Raw genomic sequence first — 26,463 nt, 5'->3', positions numbered from 1 at the left:
CCAACTCTTGGGGATTACAGGAGTCCCCCCGTCCGCGAACATTTGGGCCCTTCAGCAGACCACCAGCAGAGTACCCTCTGCTTTCATTCAGTTCACATCCAGTAGATGACAGGGAGGTCTTTTGCGACCCTGACCACTGGATTAACACTTGCCTGGTCAAGTCCCTAACGTGTCTGTTACAGCCATTGTTTCTCCAAAGGCAAGTGTGGGGGAAGCACACAGATTATGGAAGGATGTGGGGTAGAAAAACTCAGAAGGCATTCAGAAACTGCTTCTCTTTACAAAGGATCAGGCTTCACCTAGTAAGATAAATTTACTCATGACCCTGATCTACAGCGAAAACCTGCAGTAAGTCACAAGCCCCGTCAACAACACAGAAAACGGCAGGCAGCACGGTGGAGTTCAAAAAGACCTGGCCAGGCACTGGAAGAGGAGGGCCTGTGCCCAAGGTTTTGCCAAAAAAATGTGCGGAGACCCTGGATGCAGCGTCCCTTTCTGTAAGTCGAGTGGACAACTATCACCTCCAAACTCAACCATTCGCCGAAAAGGCAAGTGTTGGTTTATGCTCTGGAGTGTGGCAGTCACATGTCCAGGTCGTCTAGGGAACAACACTGAGTTCTTCAAGCCTCAGTCCAATTTAAAGCATAAAACCCTAGACACATCTGCCCAGCACCGGCCCTTCACACCCCACACAAATGGGCTTCCAATCTTTTTGCCTCCGCAGAATGTTCTCCATGCAGGCAGCTGAGGCGTCCAGAGGGCACCCAGCACTCGCACTGCCTGTGCTCTGCAGTTATCCTTCCTCAGTTACTCGCCCGTTTCTAGTTCCATGAGCGTGAACTGGCACCAAAAGCACCCAAGACCCACTCCTTCCAGGGCCAGCCCGAAAACACCAAAATGTTTATGTATTAATCTATAACCAAGGGGGCAGACCCCAACAACTTTTATGTATTTCCACACCACGGGGTGACAACTAAAAAGCCACCCATGCTGATGGGGCATGCACTGGGTCACCTGGGAGTACTGGGCTCCCAGGCTGGCCAGAGCATCCTGACAAGGTCTGCCTGGAAGGTTTACAGAGGTCTCCATCCACCCCACTGCAGGGAGGGAGGGAGGGAGGCAGAGATGACGTGGAATGAGCCTTTACTGCTGCCAACCTAGCAGGTGAGGCAGCCGGGGGCCTCTGCCAAGACAGCTAGCTGGCCACCTGCTGCAGCCAGCAGCTCCTGCCGGCCCAGCCTTGCCCCGAAGGAACAGCCTGTCCAGAGGGAGAAAGGACCTTTCCCCAGGAACAAAGGCCGACCAAATACAGACAAAGGATCAGAAAGGATGGGACTGGGGGGAGCGAGAAGGCAGCGAGGGACACCCTGCAGACTGAAAAAGAAGCTGCACCAATAACGCCATGATAAGTCGCAGAGAAAAGATCACATGCATTATTAATCCCACAATCATCCTGATGGATGGTAACTTTACGACAGTGACACGGGGAGCTGCTTTTTGTCTGTCTGTCTGCCTGAGGTTGGCTGCTTTGAAAGAGCAGGTCCGGATCGGAATACACAGACACACCAGGTTTCTTCTAGGTACGGTTCAGATGTATGTAGGGGTCAACGAATTGTTTTATTATAGTATTTTTTATGTGCTACACTGGAGTTACAAACGTCTTTCATAGAGCCCTTGATGGGCATCCGAGGCGGTTATTAAAGGGTTTGGGGCTCAAAGTCACTACCACACCCAGCGTATCAAGGGAACAAGATCAAAATGAAAACTTGCTTGGATTAAGGCATTTCTAAATAAACAAGCACACAATGTGTTAGTCAGCCAATTGTCACTCCTTGGGCGAATCTCACATTACAGAAGCGCCTCGGGCTGCTTTCAGGTTCTGAATTAGCAGGTTCCTTTATGAGGAGATTCTGAGGATTTGCTTCAGAAGACAGTAAAAGCACTCCCACAGCACCCTGACCTGGAGAGTTACCGCCCTCCCCTCCCCGCTCCCCACGAGGAGACAGACCACAGAGAGGTCATGGGTGGAGCAGAGAGAACGGGATGGAAATAAAAACAGGCTGGGGATCTGGGCACGGAGGGACCCCGGAGCTGCTGGGTCCTCCGAAACTCCAGGAAGAAGGTAAGAAAGAAAAGGAGAAAGAAGTTTAAAAAAAAATTAAACAAAATAAAAGGGATGAAGGCTTACTTTCTAGCCCTCTCCCCTGCTCCCCACTTCTCTCCTCTCCTCAGTTTCAGAAGCGGGCTCCGGGGAGAGTGAGCACGCTGGGAGAATCACACAGAGTCCAAGTTCCTGGGGCTCAGCCCACCACACTGGAAAAGGCATGGAAGATTCCGTGCAGGAACTGGCCCAGAACCAACACTCTTATGACACACACGGGGCAGGAAACGGACTCGGCAGGAGACACGGGGCCCGGCCAGCTCGTGTGTCCTCTGACAATGGATCGCTTGGGGGAACTACAAACACGTCTGAGGCCGGAGGAGGGAAAGGAAGGGGGAAAGGTCTCCGGGCGGCCCTGCTGAGGATGCGGCCGCGGGTCCTTGGGGACTCCGTCCTTTGTTCCGCCCTTCCTGGGAACGCACAGTGACATCAGCCCTGCAACCCCAGCCCAGCCAGGCCGGGGCTGATGAGGCCAGACGCCTGCCTGAGGAGGAGCAGGCGGCCCTTGGCACAGACAAGGCGAGATGGTCCAGAGACAGACGTGTTTCTGGGCTAAAGCCGCTACCACGGGGCCTGAGCGGTGTGAGGGAGGGCTGGGAGGAATAGAAGGAAGAGAAGCCACTTCCAGTGCCACACACAGGAGCAAATCTGGTGATTGGAAAGGAGACTCTCGCAAGTTCGTTGTGTCCCGATTTGGTTATTTAGATGGATGGTTCTCGACTGGGGAGGTAGGGTGATTTTGCTCCCCAGGGAACATCTGGCAACGTCTGAAGACATTCTGGGGGTCAGGTGTTATTCACGTCTTGTGGGTAGAAGCCAGAGTGCTGCTGAACACCCCACAGTGACAGGACAGCCCACACCACAGGAATTATCCGGCCCCAAGGTTGGCAGTGCCCGCTGCTGGGTTGAGAAACCCTGGTTTAGACATTGTGGACTTACAGATGGGAGCTGGCATTCACATGTCTCAGTCTGCACTGGGCAGAGAGGGACAGCTGAATTGAGGCGTTGGTCATTCATGACTCTCTTTACCCACACCAAAGGGCTTTCCGTCTGGGTGGCCAGTGGCAGCAGAAATTCCCAGCCCTCAGGCGACTGGTCGCACTAAGTGCTCTCTTAGAGAGAGAGGGAAGGAGAGAGAGAGAGAGAGAGGAAGAGAGGGAGAGAGGGGAGCCGCTGCAGGAGCAGCAGGGAGGGCCATGGGTGGGCGCCCCATCTGTCCTCCACACCATTTCCATTCTCCTTTTACCTGCTCAGCGCCTTGTATTGCTGTTCCCCATGCCAAATCATGCCTGCAGCTCCTCTCAAGAAGCTGACGTGGCTGAACCTGATGCTGGGGCCGGTTCCCACGCAGCCTTGCCCCAAACTGGGTAGGTGGTGGGCCCAAGAACAGACACCTCGCAGGTCTGCTCCCTGTGTGTGTGCCCCCAACCCCAAATTACAGTGACTTAGAGGGACTCAGGCTAAGGCTGCCCGGGCATTAGATGAGAGGCGGCGAAGTGCACATCAAAGAGCCGACTACTCATCAAACCAGTTCGTCCTCCTTTTCCCCAGTCGGGAAGGCCCCTCTCTCATCAGCTCCAACCAGGTGAGAAATGTATCAGGGATCCTGGGGTCATAAAATCTCAGGGTGAAACAAGCCTTTGGAAGGCGTCTGAATCACCTTTCTCTCAAAAGAAACCACCCCCTACAGCCGTGGGCCAGCTCTTTAAAAATCCCAGGGAGGGGGAAATGATGTGTGTGTGGCAGGAGGTTAATAGTTGCATAAAAAGAAAATTACTTGTTCTTTCTTCTTTTATTAAAATAATAATAGCATTCACTGAGCACTTACTAATGTCTCTGGTACCAATATATGTGCTTTACAATCCTCATAACTATTCCACAAGGCAGGAACTATTATAGTAACTCTCCTGGAAGGTTGGCTCCAAAACCTGCTTTTCAATCTCTAGGCATTAATGGCTCTAGCACAACATTAAAAATATTAATAATAAAAATAAACACAATATATGGCACAAGGATACAAAATCTAGAAGCACCCATAATCTTGCCACCTTAACCCAAGTCCTGTTCTGTCCCAGGGTCTGCTCTGGCCTTGGGCGGCTCCAGTTGTTGGCATGGTGTCTCCACCAAGATGAGATCTGGCCCAGGCAGCGTGGCTCAGTGGTTGAGCGTCAATCTAGGAACCAGCAGATCACAGTTCGATTTCCGGTCAGGGCACATGTCGTGGTTGTAGGCTCGATCCCTAGTAGGGGGCATGCAGGAGGCAGCCAATTGATTCTCATCATTGATGTTTCTATCTGTCTGTCTCTCCCTTCCTCTCTGAAATCAATAAAATATATATATATATATTCTTTAAAAAGACAATATCTGTCTCTAGTTACCTACAAGGGTGTACCCATACGACTGTCAGCTGATTTCTCAACAGAAACTATGCAGGCCAGAAGGGAGTGGCAAGAAATATTCAAAATGATGAACAACAAGAACCTACAACCAAGATTACTCTACCCAGCAAAGCTATCATTCAGATTTGAAGGTCAGATAAAGAGCTTCACAGACAAGAAAAAGTTAAAAGGAGTTCAGCAACACCAAACCAGGATTGCATGAAATGCTGAAGGGTATTCTTTAAGGAGAGGAAGAAGAAGAAGAAAAGTAAAGGTAAAAATTACGAACAACAAAAAGACATAAAATACATATCTACCAACAAGTGAATCTAAAAATCAAGTGAATAAAAAAAATCTGAAGAACAAAATGGACTGGTAAATATAATAGAATCAGGGACATAAAAGGGATTGGACTAACAATTCTCAGGGGGAAGGGAGTCCAAGGGGCGAGGGAAGAGATTGGACAAAAATCTTACACCTATGGATGAAGACAGGGGCGGGGGTAAGGGCATGGGGTGGAGTTGGGAATCAGGTGGAGGGGAGCTATGAGGAAGAAGGGGGAAAGAGGAACACCTGTAATAAACTGAACAATAAAGATTATATATATTAAAAAAAAAAGACAGTATCTGTCTCTGTGGCCCATGAAGCTCACCCCACCTTTGATGCCACAGAGAAAAGGTCTCCCCAGTCCTCCAGGGAAAGCCCTCAGGTTTAAACGCTGCTCAACGACCCCTCTTTGCAATGACTGCCACAGTGCAGGAGGCAGAGGGGAACATACGTTGGTCCCTGAGGACACTATCTGCTCTTGCAGCCTGGAGATCATCACACCCTGACTGGTTCCAGGAGCGGTGGCTGCGGCACCAGCACCAGGGATGGAAACGTGGGAACCAAGGAGAGAAGGAAAAGGCCCAGCAGCCTCTGGGGGAGGGAGCCTGGTGAGGCAGTCCCTGTGTCAACAGAGGGGTGGGAGCCAGGAAGGACCCCGAGAAAGCTCCTCTCAAAACAAGTTCCCCACAACCACAAACCCTACCAAAATGTCCCCGCACCCCTGAAAACCAGAAGCGGTTGGTACTAAGACCCAGCCAGGCCTTTGGCACCACAGGCTCAGAGACGAATCCGTCAGCTCCTGGAAAATGAGCATTCCTGAGAAGCAGACGAGTAAACCCAGATGAGTGGAAACAGCTACGCAAGCACCTATGTCAGCTCTGGATCCTTGGAAGGAGAGAATTGTAAGTGTAATTCTAGTATGGCATTCTTTCCTAAAAACGGAACTTTGTAAGATAGCGTGCCTGCAGTAACACCATCACGCGTCTGAATAAAAATGCCTACTTCCTTCAGGCTCACTAGGCCTGCACGGCACCTCTCAGGCGGTGGACACTGAGCCGGTGAGGGTCAGGGCCGCGCAGGGTCACCGGCCAGCAGCACGGAGCGGCACATGCTGCTGGTGTCCCCGGGGGCTGCTGTCTCTCCCCGGGCTCCGCCAGGGGAAGAGGAATCAGGCTGCTTGGCCGCACCTTCTCCTCTAAGTATCCGGACTCACTGTTTCATGTTTCTGATAAATCACCTGACATTGCCAGAGAGTTTCTTAGAGAAAGAGGGTGGGGTATTTAGAATAGAGAAACATGTTATTGTAATTTTAACCAAAGGGCTGTGACTATCCTCTCCATCATCACTCCCTTCTATAAGTAGATAATTGACTTCCTCTCCTTTTAGGGAATGACTATTATCAATCGTGGAAGACTAAGGCGCTTTGATATTTATTTATTACTCTGAAGAATTTGCTGTAATTGGAAAAATGAAGGCTGTGTTAGCACGAGTTCGTGTGTTAGAAATAGCTTTGATGATGATGAGGGTGCTGTGTTACGGGAATGACTGCAAGGCATCTTTCTGCAACAGCCTCTGCAGAGTGCTAAATGCAACCATATTCTCCATATGCCAAAGCTCTGCCTAAGAACAGGGGTGGAAGCCAGGGACGAGGAAGAAGGAAGGTCTGAAAGCATGGAACATTTCTGGATGGAAAATAAGGGAAATACAGAAACATTCATTACTCCCCTAAAGACTGAGTTTATACCTAGCTCAAGAGAGCAAATCTCTCTCTGACTTTTCAAATAGTGTGAACCTGCTAGTGTAACCCAAGGATGTTCTCTCTCAGGATCTTCTTCAGTTGTGCCAAGATAATGGCCCACCTTACCTAAGAATTGGCAACCACGTACAAATTTTCTTTGTATAGAGCCATGGCTAAGGAAAAACCTTACGTCTAGACCTGGGTTCATGGTAGGAAATTTCGGAGGTACAAGGACGGAAGCTGAGAAGAAATCAAAAGGAGATGACACAGCAATGATCCCATGCACACATGCACGGTTGGCCATTTAAATCAACACTCCTCCTGTACAGGCTAGCTGATTAAGGACCAACCCACACCTGAGGTTGAGAGTATTTAGAAGCTCCAATATTTACAAAGTGCAGACTGAATGCAGAACTATGTTTAAGAACTATGTCCTCTTGCCCTCAATGAACTAGGAGTCTCGCTGAGGAAACAAAATGGGAAATTAAAAAATAAAAGGTATGACAAAGTAGTACAGGGTCAGTTGCCAAGAGAATGATTTCAACAGTTTGGAGGGTTTGGGGAAAAAAAAAACTTCACTACGATGAGAATGGTTTTAGGCCCACCCTTCAAAGTTACTGGAGTCCCCTGCCTTGTGCCTTTCCCGTACTTACCCACCTTAAACATCAGTGCCATACTGACCTTCCCCAAACAATGGTTTTTCACAGTTACTCCACAGAACCAAAACCCTGAACGGCCTCCGGCCTCCGCCCCACAAGACAGACAAAACCTCTGCGCCTGGCAGCCTTTCCTCGGGCGCCGGCCCCCTCTGGCATCTTCCCTGACACACTGTCCTTGTGTCCACCCAACAGGGCTTCTTATTCATTACGTTCTGAACGCTTACCCTACACATTGCCTTTTCTTTCCTATCTTTGCTTACACTGTTCCCCTAACCTGGAAGGCAATTTCTCTTCTCTTACCCTTCTTTTAAGACCCAGGGCAAGATCAACTCTTCCAGTAGGCCCTCCATTTGATGGGGCGTGGTCTCTTTATCTTTTCATTATGTATCCTGTGTCCTACTTCGGCCACTACCCTATACCTGCCTCCAAGGACCCGACTCCGGGCCTGTTCAGAGCCTTAGCATATGCTGGGGCAGAGTAGGTGCCCAACAAATACGCTCCGGATAATCCCACTGCTGCCGGTTGTTCCGCTGAAATTATCGAGGAAAGAAATTCCAAATCACACAGAGACAGGCCCTAAGTATTTAAGTATTTAAAAATCTTGCTCAACTGAACTGTTTCTTGCAACTCTTCCTCAATGTCTGATAAATGATAAAATTGCAATTTTGTGGCCTGTGTGTCAGATTAAAAGGGGCTCAGAGCTAACCTAAAAGCGTGACAAATGTCGTTTGCTGTTGTTCTGTTTTGCTTCTGCGTAGCTGCCACCACACACCTGTACGGAGCTGAAGCTGCAAAATACTTTAGGGCGCATGTGTCAAACACAAGGCCCGCGGGCCAAATCCGTGCCGCCAGGCCTTGCCATGTGGCCCGCACCGCGCTGTCATCACTGCACTCCGCTGCGTTTCCATCACAATGACAGTTTATGACTGTTCAGTAAACCATTTGGCCCGCGATTTAGGCTGGATTTTAGATTTTGGCCCCTTCTCTGATTGAGTTCGACACGTATACTTTAGGGTGTGGTACTTAGAGCATTATTGGCACACAACCCAAACAGGCCAGCAGTCACCAGACTTGACTTAGACTAATTTTAACAATGCATCAATTCTTAGGTTGTTAAAAAAAAAAAAATTATAATTCAAAACAAAAGATTACAGTAGGGTGGAGTCCCCATATGTGCCTTAGCTTAAAAAAATAAAGAAGTCATTTCCCATGAGCAACATGCAAAATACACGGAGCAGGAAACCGGAAACAGGCAACTGGCTGTATTGATAATAGAGAATCCAACTGTTATCTTGAGGCAGCAAAAGGAAGGAAACTAATCTTTTGACTGAAGGCCTCCGTGCGCTGGATTAGTCTAGAGGCCTTCCATTTATATGTTTGCTGATTGGTATATAAATAGAACTTGAGTTAAAATGCTTTTCTTAACAGTTTAACCCACTTCATGGATGAAACACATGTAAACATCTGTTCTAAATACATGTGTAGGAAATATGCAATTCTCTGCTGATACTTAACAGTCTGATATGCAGACTACAGAACAACAATAAACTCTATATAACCTTGAGCCTATGGTTTACATCAGCAAAACAGGCTCTGTACCAAGGGTCTTTCTTCTGAGCGGCATAGTCCCAATTTTGCCAGCGTGAAAACAAAGGCACTGGGCGGGGGGTGGGGGGACCTCGGAGGGGAGGCCCACAGTAAGGAACGGAGACAGCAGGCCGGCTTCCAGGGGTCCTGGCTGCCTGTTATGATTATCATTTCAAGAAGAGCCTCCTAAAATCACAGTCCACAAAAAGCCACGGCTGTGGAGGAGGCTGAGGTTATGGTGGGAACAAACTCTGACAGCAATCGGCAGAGGAACACCACTAACTCTCCTAAGAGGAGAGCTAAGGTGGTGAATTAACAGCAGTGCACAGTGCTAAAGCCACAGGGGGAAAGCGCCTTAATTGAACAGAAACAGGACATTATGAAAAAAAATATTAAGAAATCAGATAATAATTTAATAAAAAATAATAATAAAAAATAAAATAAAAAAATAAAATAAAATAAAAAATAATTAAAAATAATTTAAAAAAATAAAAATAAATCAATAAAATATATTTAAAAAAAAAAGAAAGAAAGAAAGAAATCAGTCACAGCCTAGCTGGTCTGGCTCTGTGGAGAGAGCGCTGGCCTGAAGACAGAAGGGTCCCAGTAGGGGACGTGCAGGAGGCGGCCAATGATTCTCTCTCATCATTGATGTTTCTATCTCTCTCTCTCTCTCTCTCCTTTACTCTCTGGACTCAATAAAAAGTAATAATAATAATAATAATAAAATAAAATAAACCAGTCACAAAATTTGCCAGAAAATGGGTGGCACACTTTAAAACTGCCTTCATCTACAGGAAGCCATACCTTGAGCCTGTTAATCTGCCACCTCCACCTCTGCGGGCCAGCCCTGCAGGAAACAGCCTGAAACCACAGCCAGGGACGATCGGACGAAGGATGAAGCAGTCCTGCTCTGTCCCTATGCACTGGTGGAGGCTGTGTTAGGGTATTTGCTAACTTGACCTTGTTTATCACAAGCTGTTAGTTCCAACGAGAGGAGGCACAGTGAAGCTTAGGTCACCCACCTGAACCACGGGCACGTGGTTAACTAACAAGGTCATATCCAGGACTAGAACCCACAACCACTCCCTGAAGAATCGAAAAGCTCCCACACCACCACTGCAGAAGGAAAGCAAGGTATTGCCTACCCCCAAACAAGAGGGGGGAAAACATAGCTATCTGTCCCAGGTCAGTTCCTTCTGAACTGAAAAGATCAATTAAAAATAAGCAACAGCAATCTTCTCCCCATAGCCTGTTTTGGTATAGCCTGGGCGCCAGAATAGTTTTTATTTTATTTATAGTATAAATAAATGGGGAGGGCGTCTTAGAAGAGGATGAGGAGATAGGACAGATACTCTATGTGGCCTGCAAAGCCCAAAGTAGTTACTACCTGACCCTTTACAGAACAACTTTGTCAGTTCCTGGTTTAAAACATTCCATAATGTCACTGGTCCCATTTCCCATTTGTTAGCTTCCGTTTTCAAATCAAATCAGTGTAGCAAATATGCAAGGAGTGCTTGCTGTGGGGCCATTTTAAATTTCATTGTTACTGGTAAACATGTATGTGTGTGTATTTTTAAGAAGTTTGTTTTTATTGGTGAGAGATGGGTGGAGGGGAGAAAGGAAACAATGGCCGGCTGCCTCCTGCACACCCCACACTGAGGATCAAGCAGAAACCCAGGCAGGTGCCCCTACCGGGTATAGAACCAGCAGCCTCTTGGTGCATGTGACAGAGCTCAACCAACCAGCCAGGGCCACATGTATATATTTTTAAATTACGTTACTATCAGGTCAGTCAGGAGGTGAACATGGGCCCTCTCCTCTCCCCAGCTGAGGGATATTTATCCGGTTACCTGACACACAGAGTGAACAGTGCCCAGCTGCCAGGGGGGACAAAGCATGGCTGGAACTCAAGGCCACACCTTCATGTTCCAAGGATGAGGAAGAGCCTGTGGCTTGGGGCCAGCTTTCCCAACGCCCCACTGTCTCTCCTCACAAGCTTCCGATCCTCAGTTCTTAACTCTGATGGACACTTTGTCTTCATTTCTCCTCCCCACCCCCAACTGTCCCTGGGAGGAAACTAAAAATATTCAGTCCAAGGTGGATTGAGGGTAACGTGTAACATTCCCCGAAGATGAAAAAGGCTTGGAACTAAGCACATATCACATCTTTAATTATTCAACATAGATGGCAGAATGCTAGCATGAATACAGTCTACCTAGGAGGGCACCTTTTAAAGGGCGATAACCATAATGCATTTACTAGAGATAAGCCTTTATGAAGGTAATTTAATTGCAACACACTGGGATGAGAGTGGGAGGTTGCACCTGTAAATAACTTTCCCTAAGCAACAGCTAAAGAAACAGTAAATGTTCTCTAAGCCAGTCTATCATGTGCCACACAAATCTACTGGCAAAGAAAAAAATCCTGTACTTCATTCGCAAGGACTAAAGACAGATTTTTTGTTACAGGAGCCTTGGGGCGAGGTGGAGGAGGTGAGAGAATTTAAATTTACTTTTTTCATGCAATGCACACACACACAAAAAGGTAGCTGTCCTGTTCTACGAACTATGTAGCTGGTCTGAGCTAGCATGTTAGAAATCCAATAGTGCGCACCCTGGCCCTTGCTTACGATGTCCCTCTCTTCTCCAGTTTTCTGGAATGCTCAGGGTCAACAGTGAGGGGAAGAACACAGAACTCTCTTTCACACACCACAGCCACATTATGGTCAGACACTCAAGACACAAGCGGATACCCCTCAGTGCTTCCCGAGGCCGGCGCTGCCAACATGACTGCCAGCCCAGCTACTCGAGACAGCTCCGGCAGCTTGCCTGGGAGACGAGGATGCCCAAAGCAGGCACAGCAACTTACGGGGCCCCAAACGCTAAGATCCAAGGGGCTCTTTTTAAGCCAGAGACACACTGACAAGAAGGAGGGGTCAGAGACCTACAGATCACCATGAAGCTTGTCAGCTTTACACGGACAGCACAGTGTTTGCTGAAACCACCACTTCCTGAAGGGATCCCGGAAGCGGCCATGGCAGATAATACAAGGCATCATGGGAATCCTCCACATAAGGTTACACATGTAAACTTAATCTGCGGGGGCCTAGGACTCTGAGACAAAGAAAGCCACGGTGACACCGAGTCACCACCTAGAACCACAGAACCGTGACAGAGTTCCACGTGGTGAGAAATTATGTGTAAAAGCAAATGAAACAAAAGAATTTAAAAACTGGCTTTTGTACTAAAGAACACTGCCAATTAGTCACCTAAACTCCTTAAACTCTCAGGGTTAAAATGGCAGGTTGATAAATTAAATAAGACTGTCTTTTCAATGGCAAAACTCCAAAATTACAGTTGTATATGCAAGTAAGCCCAAGCCTTCAATGCATGTTTGGGGGGAAGGTATTCAATTAATGGTGTGGCAAGCTGCAAAAACAAAACGCACAATGTTAGAAAGATGAGCTGCTCCCTGGACCAATCTAAGGCATTTTTAGAGCTTAGCACTATTTTCTAAGTGATCTCTGGGTCCATCAAACCAAAATTTCACTTCTCACTGAATATTCCTCATTCAGGAAGCAATTCACTGAACGAAAAGCTCTGATCCAATGCCCAATTATATATTTTAACCTAGCCAATGGTTTCACTGCCTCAAACATTTTTCCACATAGAAGAGCAAACGTTGTACGTGCTGGTACCCAGCATTCAGCCATGCTGGCCCTACCATCTTTCCCCCCTCATCCTGAGTCAATCAACCAATGAGCAACCATTTCTACAGTACCTAAAAGCATGAAGGCGCTGTGAGGGCAACCTCAAAACATTAGAGTTCTCTCCTTAAAAAGTTAGTGAGCAATTTTCAACTCCTTGAGAATTCACAGCACCAGATAAATGATAGCCACATCCAACTACCATTTAGTTATTTTTAAGACATCTTAAAGTGGAAAAGAGAAAGTTATTACTCACAAGGTCAAAGCCTGCAAAACAATTCTGCTAACTTCCTTTGTGGCTTTCCTTAACCTCACCCAAACGATAAATGGTTACGCAAGATTTCTTTCATAGCCAAATAGCACAGGGTTTTGGCGGGCAGACCCTGTCAGTACACAATGTGCACGGCCTTGTTTCAATAACGGAGGACAGAAAAGCTGGAGGAGGAGTCAGGTTCAACCCCCAGGATGACCCAGTGGACAGGTGGGGTGGCATCAAAGGACTCCTCACACTAATCAACCGTGGGCAGGGCAGTTAACAGTTTCTACTAGCTTTGTGTATTTGTTTAACCAAAGCCTATTTTCACTCATAGGAAAATAGAGAATTATTTTTAAGTCCAGTGTTGTAGAAGACAATGCACAAGGTGTGACCTGCATCACACTGAATCTTCTTAGCTTATAAGGAGTCGTCTATGTTAAATTTTTTTTTTTTTCAAATGAAAAAAGAAAGCAACAGAAGGGGGAAATAAAGAGGGAGATCCATTTTTCTGTTTTCTATTGTATTTGTTTTGGAAACTCAAAGCTGTTCAACGGTGATCTTACTACATGCAAATCTCTTGCCACAAAATAGAACACAGATCTTCACAACACAGATCCCAGAGTGGGCACGCACATGCAGGCTCCCCGCCCCACCCTGCTTCCCTCCCATCCCTAACAAGCAGGGCTTTATCTCCCAGTCCACAAAGCCAGGTGCTTAACAACAGGTGTGGGGACCTGGCTGTTGGTCCCTTAGTGAGTTTATGGGAGAGGAGGGGAGAGTAAAGCCTGCTGCTACAATAGTTACCCAGATACTTCCTAGGAAGCCTGCTGCTAGAGCTGGTCTTGGCCGTTTTTCCTCTATAAAGAGATAATCTAGAAACTGGGTGGGAAGGGATGGAGGCCATCAGAGGTCCCGCTGGGGTGGCAGACAGCAGAAGTTCCTCTTTCAGGACTAGTAGAAAGTAGGGGGGGGGGGGGGGGAACTACCTTCAATCCTCTGACTTGAAAAACAAATCCTGCCACTTACTGAAGACATGGAGAAAAGGGCATATTGGTGTGTGGTTGCTGGGAGGTTAAGTGGGGAATATCAAAATTTAAAATATGCACTTCCTCCATCTACCAAATCACACCTGTAGGCATTTACTTTCTAGGAATACCTGTGCAAAAACACAAAGATGTGCAGGATAAGGACTGCAGATTTTTAAATAATTATAAAACACGGACAGCAATAAAAACAAACAAACAAAAAAACAGGAAAGTCCAAAACCAACTAAATGTATGCAAACAGGTTGATGAATTAAAACATGAATCATACATTCAAAAAAATCTGCCTTCCTTTTGCATATGCATATGCAAAAGGAAGGCAAATCTGCGGCACACAGGCTTACAAAGATGACATGAATGAGCAGACCCTTAAAAAACAGCATATACATCTAGTCTGATCTGATGAATGTACACATACTTAAATGCAAATAATTACATAAAAAGTCTGGAGGAATACTTTCCAAAAGATTTTAGCTCAAGCCAGAATTAGGGACAGGAAGCATTTGCACTTCTGTATTTCTGCACTGTTTATTCGATTTTTTTTTTTTTTAGAAGAGCGTATACAATTTTTGAAATATTTAAAGGGCATTTCCATTTGAAAGGAAAACACACGATCCATTTTTACTTGGTAAGAGAATTGCGGTTTCCCAGTGGGCCTGAGATTGAGGGGCAGGAGTAAGAAGGGCACCGGCTAGCAGAGAAGAATTCTCCCGGGGCACCGCAGAAGGTTATGTGTGAAATGCTGTCTCCCAGTTCTTTAAAATAAAACGACACTCTGAATTTTCCTATCTTTCTTCTGGAGAGTATTAATTCAGTATTTAACCTTACACACAAAATAAGGCCAAAAATACTAATACTTCCTTTTAACAGAAGGGGACACTGAGGATATTAATACAAAAGTAAGCGACAATCACTGAAGGAACACAGAGGAATACAGGATGCGAGGAGAATGGGTTTCCCAGCAAGGATGCCAAAGGAACAAAGCAGAAGCCTAGAGACCAGGCTCCGAGTCCCTGCTCCCTGTGCACTTTGGTCAGAAGAGCTCCCATTTTATATCCTTGACTTGCTGGGGCTCCACCTCACATTTCACCTGCAGAGAAGACAAATCCCCGTGTTTAAAAGTATTGATAAGTTGTCTGACTAAGCAACAGGAAATAAGGATAGGTGCTGGAGGAGTTTCCAGTTTACTGATGCACCTGCCGCACGGACAGGTAATTTACACTGCAGGGTAACAGGTGACAAGAGGGGAAGGCGCAAAGCACTGTGGGATCAACTGACCAAAGGTGATTCAAGGGGTCAAAGCTTTCTGGTGGAGGTGCCATCACCAATCAGCAGCAGGGAGAAGATCAAGGCCCCATGGGGTTGATCTACCAGAGCTTCAGCTACACAAGTGGGAGGCTCCATGGGCAGAATCCTAAATGATGAGGGAATTCAAACATCATTTCCCTTATCCACCCCCTAACTTAGACTCACCACTTACTCTAAGGGCTAAGCACCTCTTCTAAGCACTTCACTGAAACTATTTAATTTTCAAAAGCACCATGTGAAGTAGGTACTCTTATCATCAAACCAGTGGCCCAGTGCACAAAATTCATGCACATTGAAAGGGAATTAATTAGAGGGAATATTTTAATATTGCTATTTGCCTTTCCTCTATAAAGAAGTGCCAGAGATGAAAGAAAATTAGTAAAATGTATATGAAAATCTCCCTCCTGTCAGAGTCTGGGGTGTGCTGTGGGACCCAGAGTCAAGTCCCCGCCCACCCACACGTGCCTCGAAATCACACGAGACCCAGACCTGGCCGGCCCCACCCCCATCAAGCCCCACAGGGTGAGGGGTGCAGCCTCAGGTCCCCCATCAAGCCCCACCAGGTGTGTGGGGGGGTTACCCCGGCCCCAACGCAAGGGTGTGATGACCATTTGCACATTAACTCTTTATTATATAGGATATATTTTGCATTAAGCACAAACTAAGGCTCAGAGAGGCTCTGTGACTTGCCCTCAGCCATATAGCAAGTAGAGTCCCGGGAGTGTGAACCAGGGCTGCCTGCACGGCCCTGTACGCTGGCAAGGACCTTATGCTGCTGCTGACACGAAGCAGGGTTCCAGCCTGAATGTGAATCAGGATTTTCCCCACCTGGACTAAAATCTCTCAAGGTAACCTTAATTCCTGACAATTCCAACACTCGGAGTTTTACATATAATTCAATGCAGAGGCCTCATCAGAAAGAATCCTCCATATTTTCAATTGTCCTTTCCATTCCATCGGGATCTTTCTTCAAGTCCCTCCCTGGCCTGACACCTGGGAGGACTGTGACTCACCTTGCTCCATCAAGGTGCTTTCAGCCACCACCAACCACCACAAAATCCAAAGAACACTGTCCTTTTCAAATGCCACCTGTAGCCACAGCACAGAAACACCCACTGCCCTCCCAGCCCAGCTCCCATTAAAATTCCTCCTCAGAGTCCGGAACCAGTGATGCAAGAAAACTAGCTTCGTGATTGTTTTGCCATCATGCGTTTTAACAAACAGATAACATTGCATCTGTTTTTTAAAAAGCATTGATATCAACGGAAGGCTTTGAACAAGCCAAGGGCACACACAAACAGACTTCCAGGTGTGGTTTTCCTTCACCGAGGTGCTCAGAGCCAGCCTGTTCTTGGCACTGAAAGTTACAGGTACCCCCGGCACCAAACCACAGAGCAGAGCATCTGCTGCCAGTGGAGAGAGGAGCGCCTGCTGCCTGGCAGGGGGCAAGGTCGTCCTCCTTCAGATTTGGAAGGAAGCAGACCAATTACTTAATCAAAAAGTAGAGTTTGGGGTAATTAGCAGCAACAACGAAATGTTTAGCTGAGTTTCCTCTTTTTATCTTGAGGCGGTTCCTATAGACAGATGCTCAGGAATAATGCAGTTTAATGAGACCTGTTGCCGCTGACTAATTAGTCAGGAGGAAGCAGTAATGACAAGGAAAAAGGGGTTTTACTCTTGTTATGAGCTCGGGCCTTAGATAGTTATTTTTAATTGTGGGGGACGTACCCCAAGAAAATCCCTGAAGAGCCATGCACGTTGGCAAAGAAACAAAAGCATCAGTGGTAGCCTTCCCGAAATTTGGCTCGTCAGCGAGTAGTAAGCGCCTTGAGAGCCCAGAGGCATGGCAGCTGCGTGCCAGCCATGATTCCAACGCTAACCAACTCCTGTCCATGCTGAAGGACGCCCGTGTCCTGAGCAAGCTGGACAGTCACCATCTGGGTCTCACTGGAGCCCTTAACGAGAACTCTCAATTCAGAGCATCCCTTCCTGCCCAATGCTAAGAATATTATAAAGTCTATTCATCACAAAGGAGAAGCACTGAGACTACGGTCAAGTCCTCTGCTCTCCGTCCTACACTTGTATTGTCACTAGAACTGCTATTAAATCTGTTACGGGTTCACCTCATCTTGGCTACCTCCAGGCCTGGTACTTTTGGAAGTGTGCAAGAGGAACCCCAATCCTTTCAGAATTAACTAGCTACTGGCAAAAAAATACGAAGGAGGGAGGCGTTTTTTTTTGTCAGAGTGACAATCTTACAATACCTTGATGATAGCCCCCACACACAAACAGACATGGCAATACTACTGACCTCCCAATACACCAGGCCTGTGCTTCAAACTGCTTTCCCAACAATGTGGGCAAACCTGCCCTTCGTGTATTCAGGAAACAGGCAGTGAAGAGCTGGTGTGGGCCTTAAAAATGCAAAGTGCCCAGACAAAGGGAGCCAGAGCATCTAAATGCTGCTGATTTCCCCAAGTTTCAGGTGTGTTTTAGGTCCGCAGAGCTCATTTTACCGTGCCTCACATGCATTGCATTTTTTACAAGATCCTCCGCCACCAAAAAGATTAAGATTTGCTTTATTATAATACTCACTCGATGGAGGATTGCTCTGGAACTGAACCGCAATAGTACCGAGGAACGCCTCTATGGTTCTACCTTTAACCCCACCTCCCAGCACACCTGCAAGCATCAAAATCCAGTGCCTGCATCACCTAACCTTCACACAGGGCTTCACTTCAGAAAAAAGCAGCCCTGCCGCCATCACTGTCGTGAAGAGGATGTGCTGGAGTTCTACCTGACCACCTGGGCGCCTGAATTTTCAGCATCTGGCGCCGGAGGCTGTCAGAACCAGCCTGAGACCTCTTTGGCCTGTGGCTTTAATGGGAATGAAAATATTCCCCTTGTTCATCGTTTACATAAAGAAGGTCACACGGGTTTGTCCTACCAACGCCAGAGAGCAGCTTTTACCCCAGAGAAGCACTCATTCAAGTTCAGCAGAGAGATGTGAGTTTATAACTGGTTTCCATAGTAAATACGTTAACTGCTGTAGGCTATTTATTTACTTTCACAGTTTTTGGGATCTCTCTGTCACTTTGTACTTGACATGACAAACAATACCAATAGGTCATTTTAGTCCTAATGTATCCACTAGAAGGGTTCCTACACTCTCATCCACTCTCTGAGATTTAACGTTATACCTAAACCAAAGGGAGGTCATCAGGAGTTACTGGGACTCACAGAGGACCTTTTCGGAACTCCACCCACCGGTGTATCTTCCCAATCCAACTCCCCTGAGGGGCCTGACCTTCCACCACATGTTCCAGATGCGTGAGTTCTGGTACTAAGGGAGCTGTGCTGATCCTCCTACCAAGCATGAGCCACGCTCACTGGTCCTGCACGGGGAGCTGAGAGGTTTTCAGAAACCTTCGGCTTGTGGTATTACACAGTTTACCCATATATAAGGCCACACATTGGCTAACAGCTCCACAGAATCAATCTCCAAAGACGGTAGCTCACAATCTGGGACTGTATCGTCTCTCTTTTTTGGGGGGGAGGGGAGGAAACACTCTTACCCCTGTGGGGCACCACGTGTTGAATGCAAACTGTTATACTCCGTTCTGACTCAGGCTTGCCATAAATTATCAGGCGTCTTCAAACTACGGCCCGCGGGCCACATGCGGCCCGCAGAGGAGTCTGATCCGGCCCGCCAGGTTTTTTGGGCAGTGAGCGCAGCCGAGGTGTTACAGTAGGAATTAGTAGTTCATATAGTCCGGCCCTCCAGCTCTCTGAGGGACCGTGATCTGGCCCCCACTTTAAAAAGTTTGAGGACCCCTGCTGACTGGCTCCTACAATTGAAGCATTTCAAAGAAAAGGTAAAAAGAGGTCACTTGAACTATATTAAACCCATAAAAAAAGTTTTTTTCTCAAAGGGATAGAAATGGGTGTTGACAACATATGCAGTCCTGCAAGAGGGTGTCCTGCAGACACAGAGCAGCGGCGTGGCCCTCCGCCCAGCAACATCAGGCCTTCCTGAGGAGACAGGCAGTTCTCTGGAGAGGGAGGCCAGAGGGAGAACAAAGCCAGTGCTCACCGCCCAGCAACGCTGTGACGAGTCTTATGATTCCAGACTCCAGGCAGCATAATTAGCGTCATCCCACTCACACACACACACACACTCCGTCCGATCACCAGGAGACACTCACCAAGGCCAAATTAAATCACTTCTGGAACAAGGTGGGCATAAACAATAAACATAAATTATCTGCTTCACTTTTGCCAAATTTACAACACCCTAGCTGACAAAGAACACCAAGTCTGTGGTGTTAGGGTGTAACCAGTAAGGTGCCCCCTCTTAAAAACTACTTGTATATCTATCTGCTCTGGGGAAACGCAAAAGGTGGCCCGAAAACAGAATGCGGAGAGCAGCTTGAAGCCTTCACTTCCGCTTGGCAGCAGCCGTGGAACCAGAATTAGGGATTATCCGCTTTATTCACACATGGACATCATAGACCAATGGCAACTCGGCCTAACTACACCAACGAACGCTTCAACAGCTGAAAGCGTTTAAGGGAAGTCCGCAAAGTCCAAGAACTTGAACTGAAAACGTGGGTCTGGGCCCAGAGGCACGTCCCTAGGTAATGCTGTTCCCAGCGAAAACGGCTCCAGGGTTACTTCCGTGCAGCCCGTGTCTCGAGAGTGAGCATCACACCTGTAACTACACAATTACACTTCAATACTGTTACACTCATTCCGGGTTCTCAGAGTCCCCTTACAAATAATTTTGTTGACTGGTTAAACACCAGGCAAAACCATAAGCCACCACTAACCAAAACAAAAACGTCCCAACAGCAAAAACTAAGTCCTGTTAGAACGGAAATGGCGTGCCGCTGGGGCAGGAGGGCCGAGGAGTCTGCCCGGACAGCCAAGGCCCCTCTCATTCTGTCAGAATCGCCAAAACAACCTACCGCCAAAGGGAGGACTAGGCAAGGCTTGGTTTCTGAGCTGCATTAACCACGCCAACCTCACTACCACCACCAATTAAGAGTGGAAGTCTCAGCAAATCCTTCCCAGTTGGAACAGGATCAGGAATTTCCACTTCTCAGCAACTGCTCTCACCAAGCCCAGGTTTCCAGGTCCTGGAAGTGTTAATCTGAGATTTTCAGAAGCACGGGCCTCAATCGTCATTTAAAAAAAACCCACAGCAAAGCGGTTAAGGGTTCAGAGGCCAGAAGCAGACTGCTGGCTTGACATCCAGACTCTACCGCTTACTGGCTTAGGGCCCTTGGGCAGAGTGTACTTTGTACCTCAGTGTCCTGACCTCCAAAAAAATGGAGATGATTCTTATAGGGATGCTGCAAGGAACATCTGAGTCAATGTGTGCAGAGTACTTAGAACAGTGATTGCAAGTATCAGTAAATTTTAGCTGTGTTACTGTTACTACTATCCACCACTACTGGGACCTGCTTTCCTTTGCTCTGCATGAGGCTAAACCTTAGCTTGCTCTCTCCTCAGTGGCCCGTTTCCTGACAAGACTAATTTTGTGAGGTCAGAGAACACAGAAGCCACCATTTTTAAAGCAGTGGGCATCTACCCAGGAGAGCCTTGGAGAAACATTTGGTAAAATGAAAGTTACCCCTGGTTACCGGTACCATTTCCATGCATTTATTTGCAGGGGCCTTCAAAGCTTTATCATACGATGACCCAGCAATCCTTTCTAACCAGTAAGAGAAACGAGACCCAAGTCACTTGTGCAAGACCATTTCACCAGATGTCAGTTGCTAAGCACCTAAGTTCCTGTACCTGTTCCAACGTGAGCTGAAGTTGGCTAACAAAAAGGAGGCAAAAGTCCCTACTAATAATAACCGGCGTAAGTAATTGAAATGGAAGGAAAAAAAGACACATCATATCCTGGAGGGGTATCTAGTCATTCCCGTAACATGCCTCATTGTTTCCTGGCTCCCTCTGGCTGTAACCCATCCCCAACGCCCCACCATCGCATTACCTAATCCTAGTCAAGGTTGCAACTCAGACATCAATTTCAAAAAGCCTCCGTCACTCTCTCCTGCCACAACTCAGGGACGTTACTTCCCTGTTAGGACACTGGCCACTTTCTCCCTCCTGTCCTCTTTCAGACGTAACCTGAGGCGGTGGCTGCCACACCCCTGTGTTTCTAAGTGAGCGCTGCAGCATGCTCACCACCACCCTCACTTGCTTCTTGGGTGTGCTTAGTGGCTCCTTCGGTGATCTTAGTAGGTCTATACACGTGTTCTAAAAACGTACCCTGCCTTCCTCGGCAGCACTTCCTCTGTTATTTAGGAGGCACAGGCTACTCTAGTCTGCAGCGCCACATCAACCAGAGCACAGGATAAGCAGCTGGCTTCCAGGTTTTGCCAGCTGACTTCTGAGGACAAGTTCTAGATGACAATACTTGTGTCACTAAAGAAATGGGAGCAACAGCTAGAGCCAACAGCTCTCTCCCCAGACCTGGACACGTCCCCAACCCGTGTTCCAGCTTTCAGTCCTCAGCTGACAGGGCAGCAGCAGAGCGGGGCCACCCCGCCTCCCGCCTCTCCCCTAACTCCGCTGCCCCAGCCTAAGCCGAACCAGGTTCTGAAAGCTGCTCTATACGCCCACCCAGAAATGTTTCCTCTGTGCTACAGGTTAATTCTTGTCTCCCTCGGGAGGAAGGAAGAAAGACCAGGTCTTCATGACTGCCTAGGCAGAGGCATGTTGGGACCCAGCTTTCCAAATGAATGTAAACACATTTCCCCTCTCCTCTTGGTTCAGAGGTTTGTGGACAGATTCAAACGAGTCCTTGATACCTTGAAGCTGAGCCGTAGTCACACAGTCTGGCCGCCATTGAGTCACCGCAATCTTTGCATCACAAGAGATCTTTGGCTGCAGGTATTTCATCTCTAACAAAATCCAGAGCCCTCACAGGCTGGCTGTGGGCCTACCTATAGGCTCGCTTATAGCTATGTTCAAAGGGATCCGGAGACACTAAGGCTCAATATCCCTGAGTTTAGACTACTACCTGGCGCAACATCCCACCAATATGCTAACTGCATTTACCAAGCAGACGCTGTGCACGTGTGGGCGGAGGTCTGCTCTGACCTTCAAGACACACAGAGGCACTACCCATCCCCGAAATGTTATGCCCCTTGCACCACCAATAATAAGCAAATTAGCACACTGTGCTGCTTTGTTTTCAATCCTCACCTGATTATATGTTTGTACTGATCTCAGAAAGAGAAGAGAGAGACACAAGAGAGAAACATTAATGTGAGAAGCCCCGATCGGTTGCCTCCCGTAGGTGTCTTGACCGGCACTGAACCTACAACCTTTTGGTGCTTGGGACGAAGCTCCAATACAGCCACCCAGCCAGGGCCAGACTGCATTGTTTTTAATGGAAAGATTTACTCATCAATAGCAACAGTTTTTGTCTGCGAGTGATGTCTGAGAAATCTGATAAGCATTCAATTTTTAAGTTGTGTATTCAATTTGTTGTTAGGTTGAGTGTGACACTTTTTTAAAAAACAACTGTGAATTTGGCTGACTTCCTAATTAAGACTGATTAAATACATGTTTTAAGCAAAAATTAAAATAAAGTTTAAATCAATACAATCTACCCACGTGCTAATAAGACCTGTACACTGTGCCTCTACTAGAGAGAAAGCACACACTTTAAAAAAAAAATGTCAAAAGACAGCCGCCTCTTGCTGCAGAATTTCGAAAAGTCACCCCTTTTGTCACTTGCTGATGAAGCCACCTCACTCCACCTCTCAGATCCTCGGGTTCCTCAATCCACAGGTGTGACACCACCTAGCCCACAAGACTGCTGGAAGGATAAATCCCATGTGCTCGAAGGTGAAGACACCTGGTCCGTAATCTGCCCTGTGCTGGAAAGCTCACAAACCCGTTTCTGTCAAGTCACAGTCAGTGCAGGAGCGAGAGCAGCTTGTGGTTGACGGGCTACGTCACAGCCGTCGGTGGACTCGTGAGCAGCGTGGCAGAGAGGGCATGACCTCGGGTTCCAAACCAGACTGCCCCGATCAGGCCCCCGGAGCACCGCCCGCGTCCCACGGGGTGACACGCGCGGCCAGCCTGAACGCGGGGCGGGCACGGAGCCGCTCCACCGCAGCGGGCACTGGCCACCCAGGAGCTTTCTGACTCTGGGGGTGACGAGCCGACCCCAGGGACAGGAGCAAGAAAATCACATCCTAAAGACAAGACAATGCTTTCTGAGGTGCGAGGCTGCAGAGGCTGCTTCAAAGCAGACTCCAGAAACTGCGTAGGTGGCCCGGAGACACGGTCCAACCGCTTCCTCCCCACCCAGCCACACCCAGTGCTCCCAGGAAGATAGCTATCTCAGGCGAGGCAGGGCTCCCTGAGCACTCGGCGGGCCAGCTGTACGACACCGAGCAGCTTACTTCACCTAGCCAAGCCCTGGTTTCCTCATCGGTAAACAGAGATAACGACTCTGCCTGTCTCCGGCATTCTTCTGAGTGTGCAATGAGGTAATGCCCGGAATGAATGGCACAGAGTCAGGCACACGAGCCTTCAATAAATGTGGCCAACATGGTTGAAAAGGTCCGTTTCCTTCATCAGTGACACCAGACAAAGTGAGCGGACCTTAGAACAAGACAGTCTCCCCAAATGTCCGCTCCCCCCCCCCCGCCCCACCCCATTTCTTAGATTTGATTATGAATTCGTGTTTTTCACAGGGAGTGCATTCTCGTAGCAATGAGGGCAGGTGTATAAAGAACCCCCCCCCCCCACCTCCTCATATTCACTCTTCCAAACCTGGATGTTTCCCTGTCCCTTGACGTGTCTGTGAGCTTCTTGAGGACAGGGACAGAAATCCTACCCCAAAGCCTGGAAAAGAGGCCCTCCTTAAGGAGTTGTGTTGGTTGGTTCTCAATGCAGGTTGGAACCCAGTACAGAAATTACATTGTGAGTTCCCACTGGGGGAAGGGAACAGAGAGAGAACAGTCCCAAGTCAACCATGAATCACAGGGACCTGTGATCACTTTCCTCTTCCAGAAAACACTGAGCTGCTCCTATTCAAACAAAGAGGGAGGAAGGACTCATGACATAATTTACGTTGGCAGACAACTATGAGCTCATAGGAAAATGAGGTAAGGAAGGTCATCTCAGAATCACCTCATGACAATGATGGCTGAGCGAGGGCCTGGCCGCCCAGCCCACTGGTGGCAAACACTCACAAAGGCAGCAGCTTCAGAGCCCCCCATCTCCAACCTCCTCCCCCAAATCACTGCTCTGGGGCCCCTCCCTCAACCCCAGGCCTCTCCCTTCCCCAAAAGCCATCTGAATTCACTACCCTGATAAAGGCTGCAGCATGTGGTTTTGTGGCCAAGAATTCCTAGCCAAGCTTGGCTACAGTCAAGCCCACTGCTGAATGAGTATGACTTTTAAAAATTGCTTCCTTGTGTTTCAAGTAAAAAATAACCTCCCATCTCAAAATTGAAATCATATATATGTGCAGGAGAAAACCAACGACCTTTGAAGGGGGGCAGAGAACGGGCACTGGGAGGCACTGAAGGCTGGGAAGCAGTTCTTGGGCCAGAATTACTTTTGTCACAGATACCCCCTCAGTTTAAAGGGCCAAGCTGCACACTGGTCTGGCATCTGGGTTTCTGAGGCCCTGCCTCTGTTTGCTCAGAGCACCCTTAGCTGCTTGGGTTGCAGGAGAGCATTTGGTGGTAGCAGAGTGAGTGAAGGCACACTCATTTTACAGTCCCCCACAATATAAAACTCTGATTGGCTGCCACACCTACAAGAACGGATTCCATCCTCACGGCTAACACTTCCACCTCTTTTCTGTGTGACTCCATTAAACTTTCTCCTGGCCCAAATACGCTTACCCCATCCCATTCAAAGGAAAAAGAAAAAACAAAAAACGAAGAGATAGCCCAATGCGTAATTAATTTCTAGGGAACTGTTTCTCTCTCTGAGCACTTTTAGCCCACGTGCCTCTCTCTCCTCTCCTCCCTGCCAATGTTAAGTAAATCCCCGGGCGCCCTGCAGAGTCCAGGGACTATAAGAGGGAGGTCCCTAAGGTCCTATCAAATTTCATTTTCTCAAAAAAGCAGACAGCCGAAGCCGGTTTGGCTCAGTGGTGGAGCGTCGGTCTGCGGACTGAGGGGTCGCGGGTTCCATTCTGGTCAAGAGCATGTGCATTGGTTGTGGGCGCATCCCCGGTGGGGGGTGTGCAAGAGGCAGCTGGTCAATGTTTCTCTCTCATCGATGTTTCTGGCTCTCTATCTCTCTCCCTTCCTCTCTGTAAAAAATCAATAAAATATATTTAAAAAAAAAAAAAAAAGACAAAACCAGGTAAGCCCTTCCTGAAATTACAGTTTAGCCACATCATAAAGTCAAAATCATTACCGTGTGACGCATTCCTTCATTCAACACATTATTATGTGGCTGATGAAGCCACCTCCTTTCTCAGGGGAGAAGACGGAGGAGTGACTCACTCACTTTAAAACAACTATGTATGTGTCAGTGCCTTCATTATTAGGACATTTATTTATGTGCCAAGTACTAAGAGGGAATACAGGGGTGAAAAGCACACAGATCTCATCCTCCGTACACAGCAGCAGGTACTTTCAGGTATAGTCAGAGACCCACTGCCCGGCTCGCCTGGGACTTGGGGGAGATTCCCTGGGCACGGAGTGACCAGTGCTAACACTGGGAAAGTATAATCCTGGGAAAGCCTCAGGATCAGCTGGTCATCCTATTAAAATAAAATTCTAATTTAAACTTCACAACCACCCCGAGGATAATATGTTCTTCCCTAGTGGTCGGCAAACTCATTAGTCAACAGAGCCAAATATCAACAGTGCAACGATTGAAATTTCTTTTGAGAGCCAAATTTTTTAAACTGAAACTTCTCCTAATGCCACTTCTTCAAAATGGACTCGCCCAGGCCCTGGTGTTTTGTGGAAGAGCCACACTCAAGGGGCCAAAGAGCCGCATGTGGGTCGAGAGCCCCAGTTTGCTGACCACAGGTTCTTCCCATTTTAAAAAATATATATATATTATTGATTTTTTACAGAGAGGAAGGGAAATGGATAAAGAGCTAGAAATATCAATGATGAGAGATACATGGACCAGCTGACTCCTGCACACCTCCTACTGGGGATGTGCCCGCAACCAAGGTACATGCCCTTGACCGGAATAGAACCTGGGACCTTTCAGTCCACAGATTGATGCTCTATCCACTGAGCCAAACCGGTTTTGGCTCTTCCCAGTTTTTAACAGATGAAACAATG

At 47.6% G+C, this 26,463-nt stretch overlaps 1 protein-coding gene across 4 annotated transcripts in view; it reads right to left on the bottom strand.

Moving 5' to 3' along the window:
• SPTBN1 (spectrin beta, non-erythrocytic 1) overlaps window positions 1-26,463 on the bottom strand; it is a 179,511-nt gene that overhangs the window by 56,282 nt on the left and 96,766 nt on the right. The gene's annotated exons all lie outside the window — the stretch shown is intronic.

The sequence above is a fragment of the Pipistrellus kuhlii genome, unplaced genomic scaffold (genome assembly GCF_014108245.1).
Source record: "Pipistrellus kuhlii isolate mPipKuh1 unplaced genomic scaffold, mPipKuh1.p scaffold_m20_p_13, whole genome shotgun sequence".
In the NCBI taxonomy this organism is placed as follows: domain Eukaryota; kingdom Metazoa; phylum Chordata; class Mammalia; order Chiroptera; family Vespertilionidae; genus Pipistrellus; species Pipistrellus kuhlii.
The sequence above is the reverse complement of the archived record's forward strand: the minus strand, read 5'-3'. Positions and strand labels throughout refer to the sequence as shown.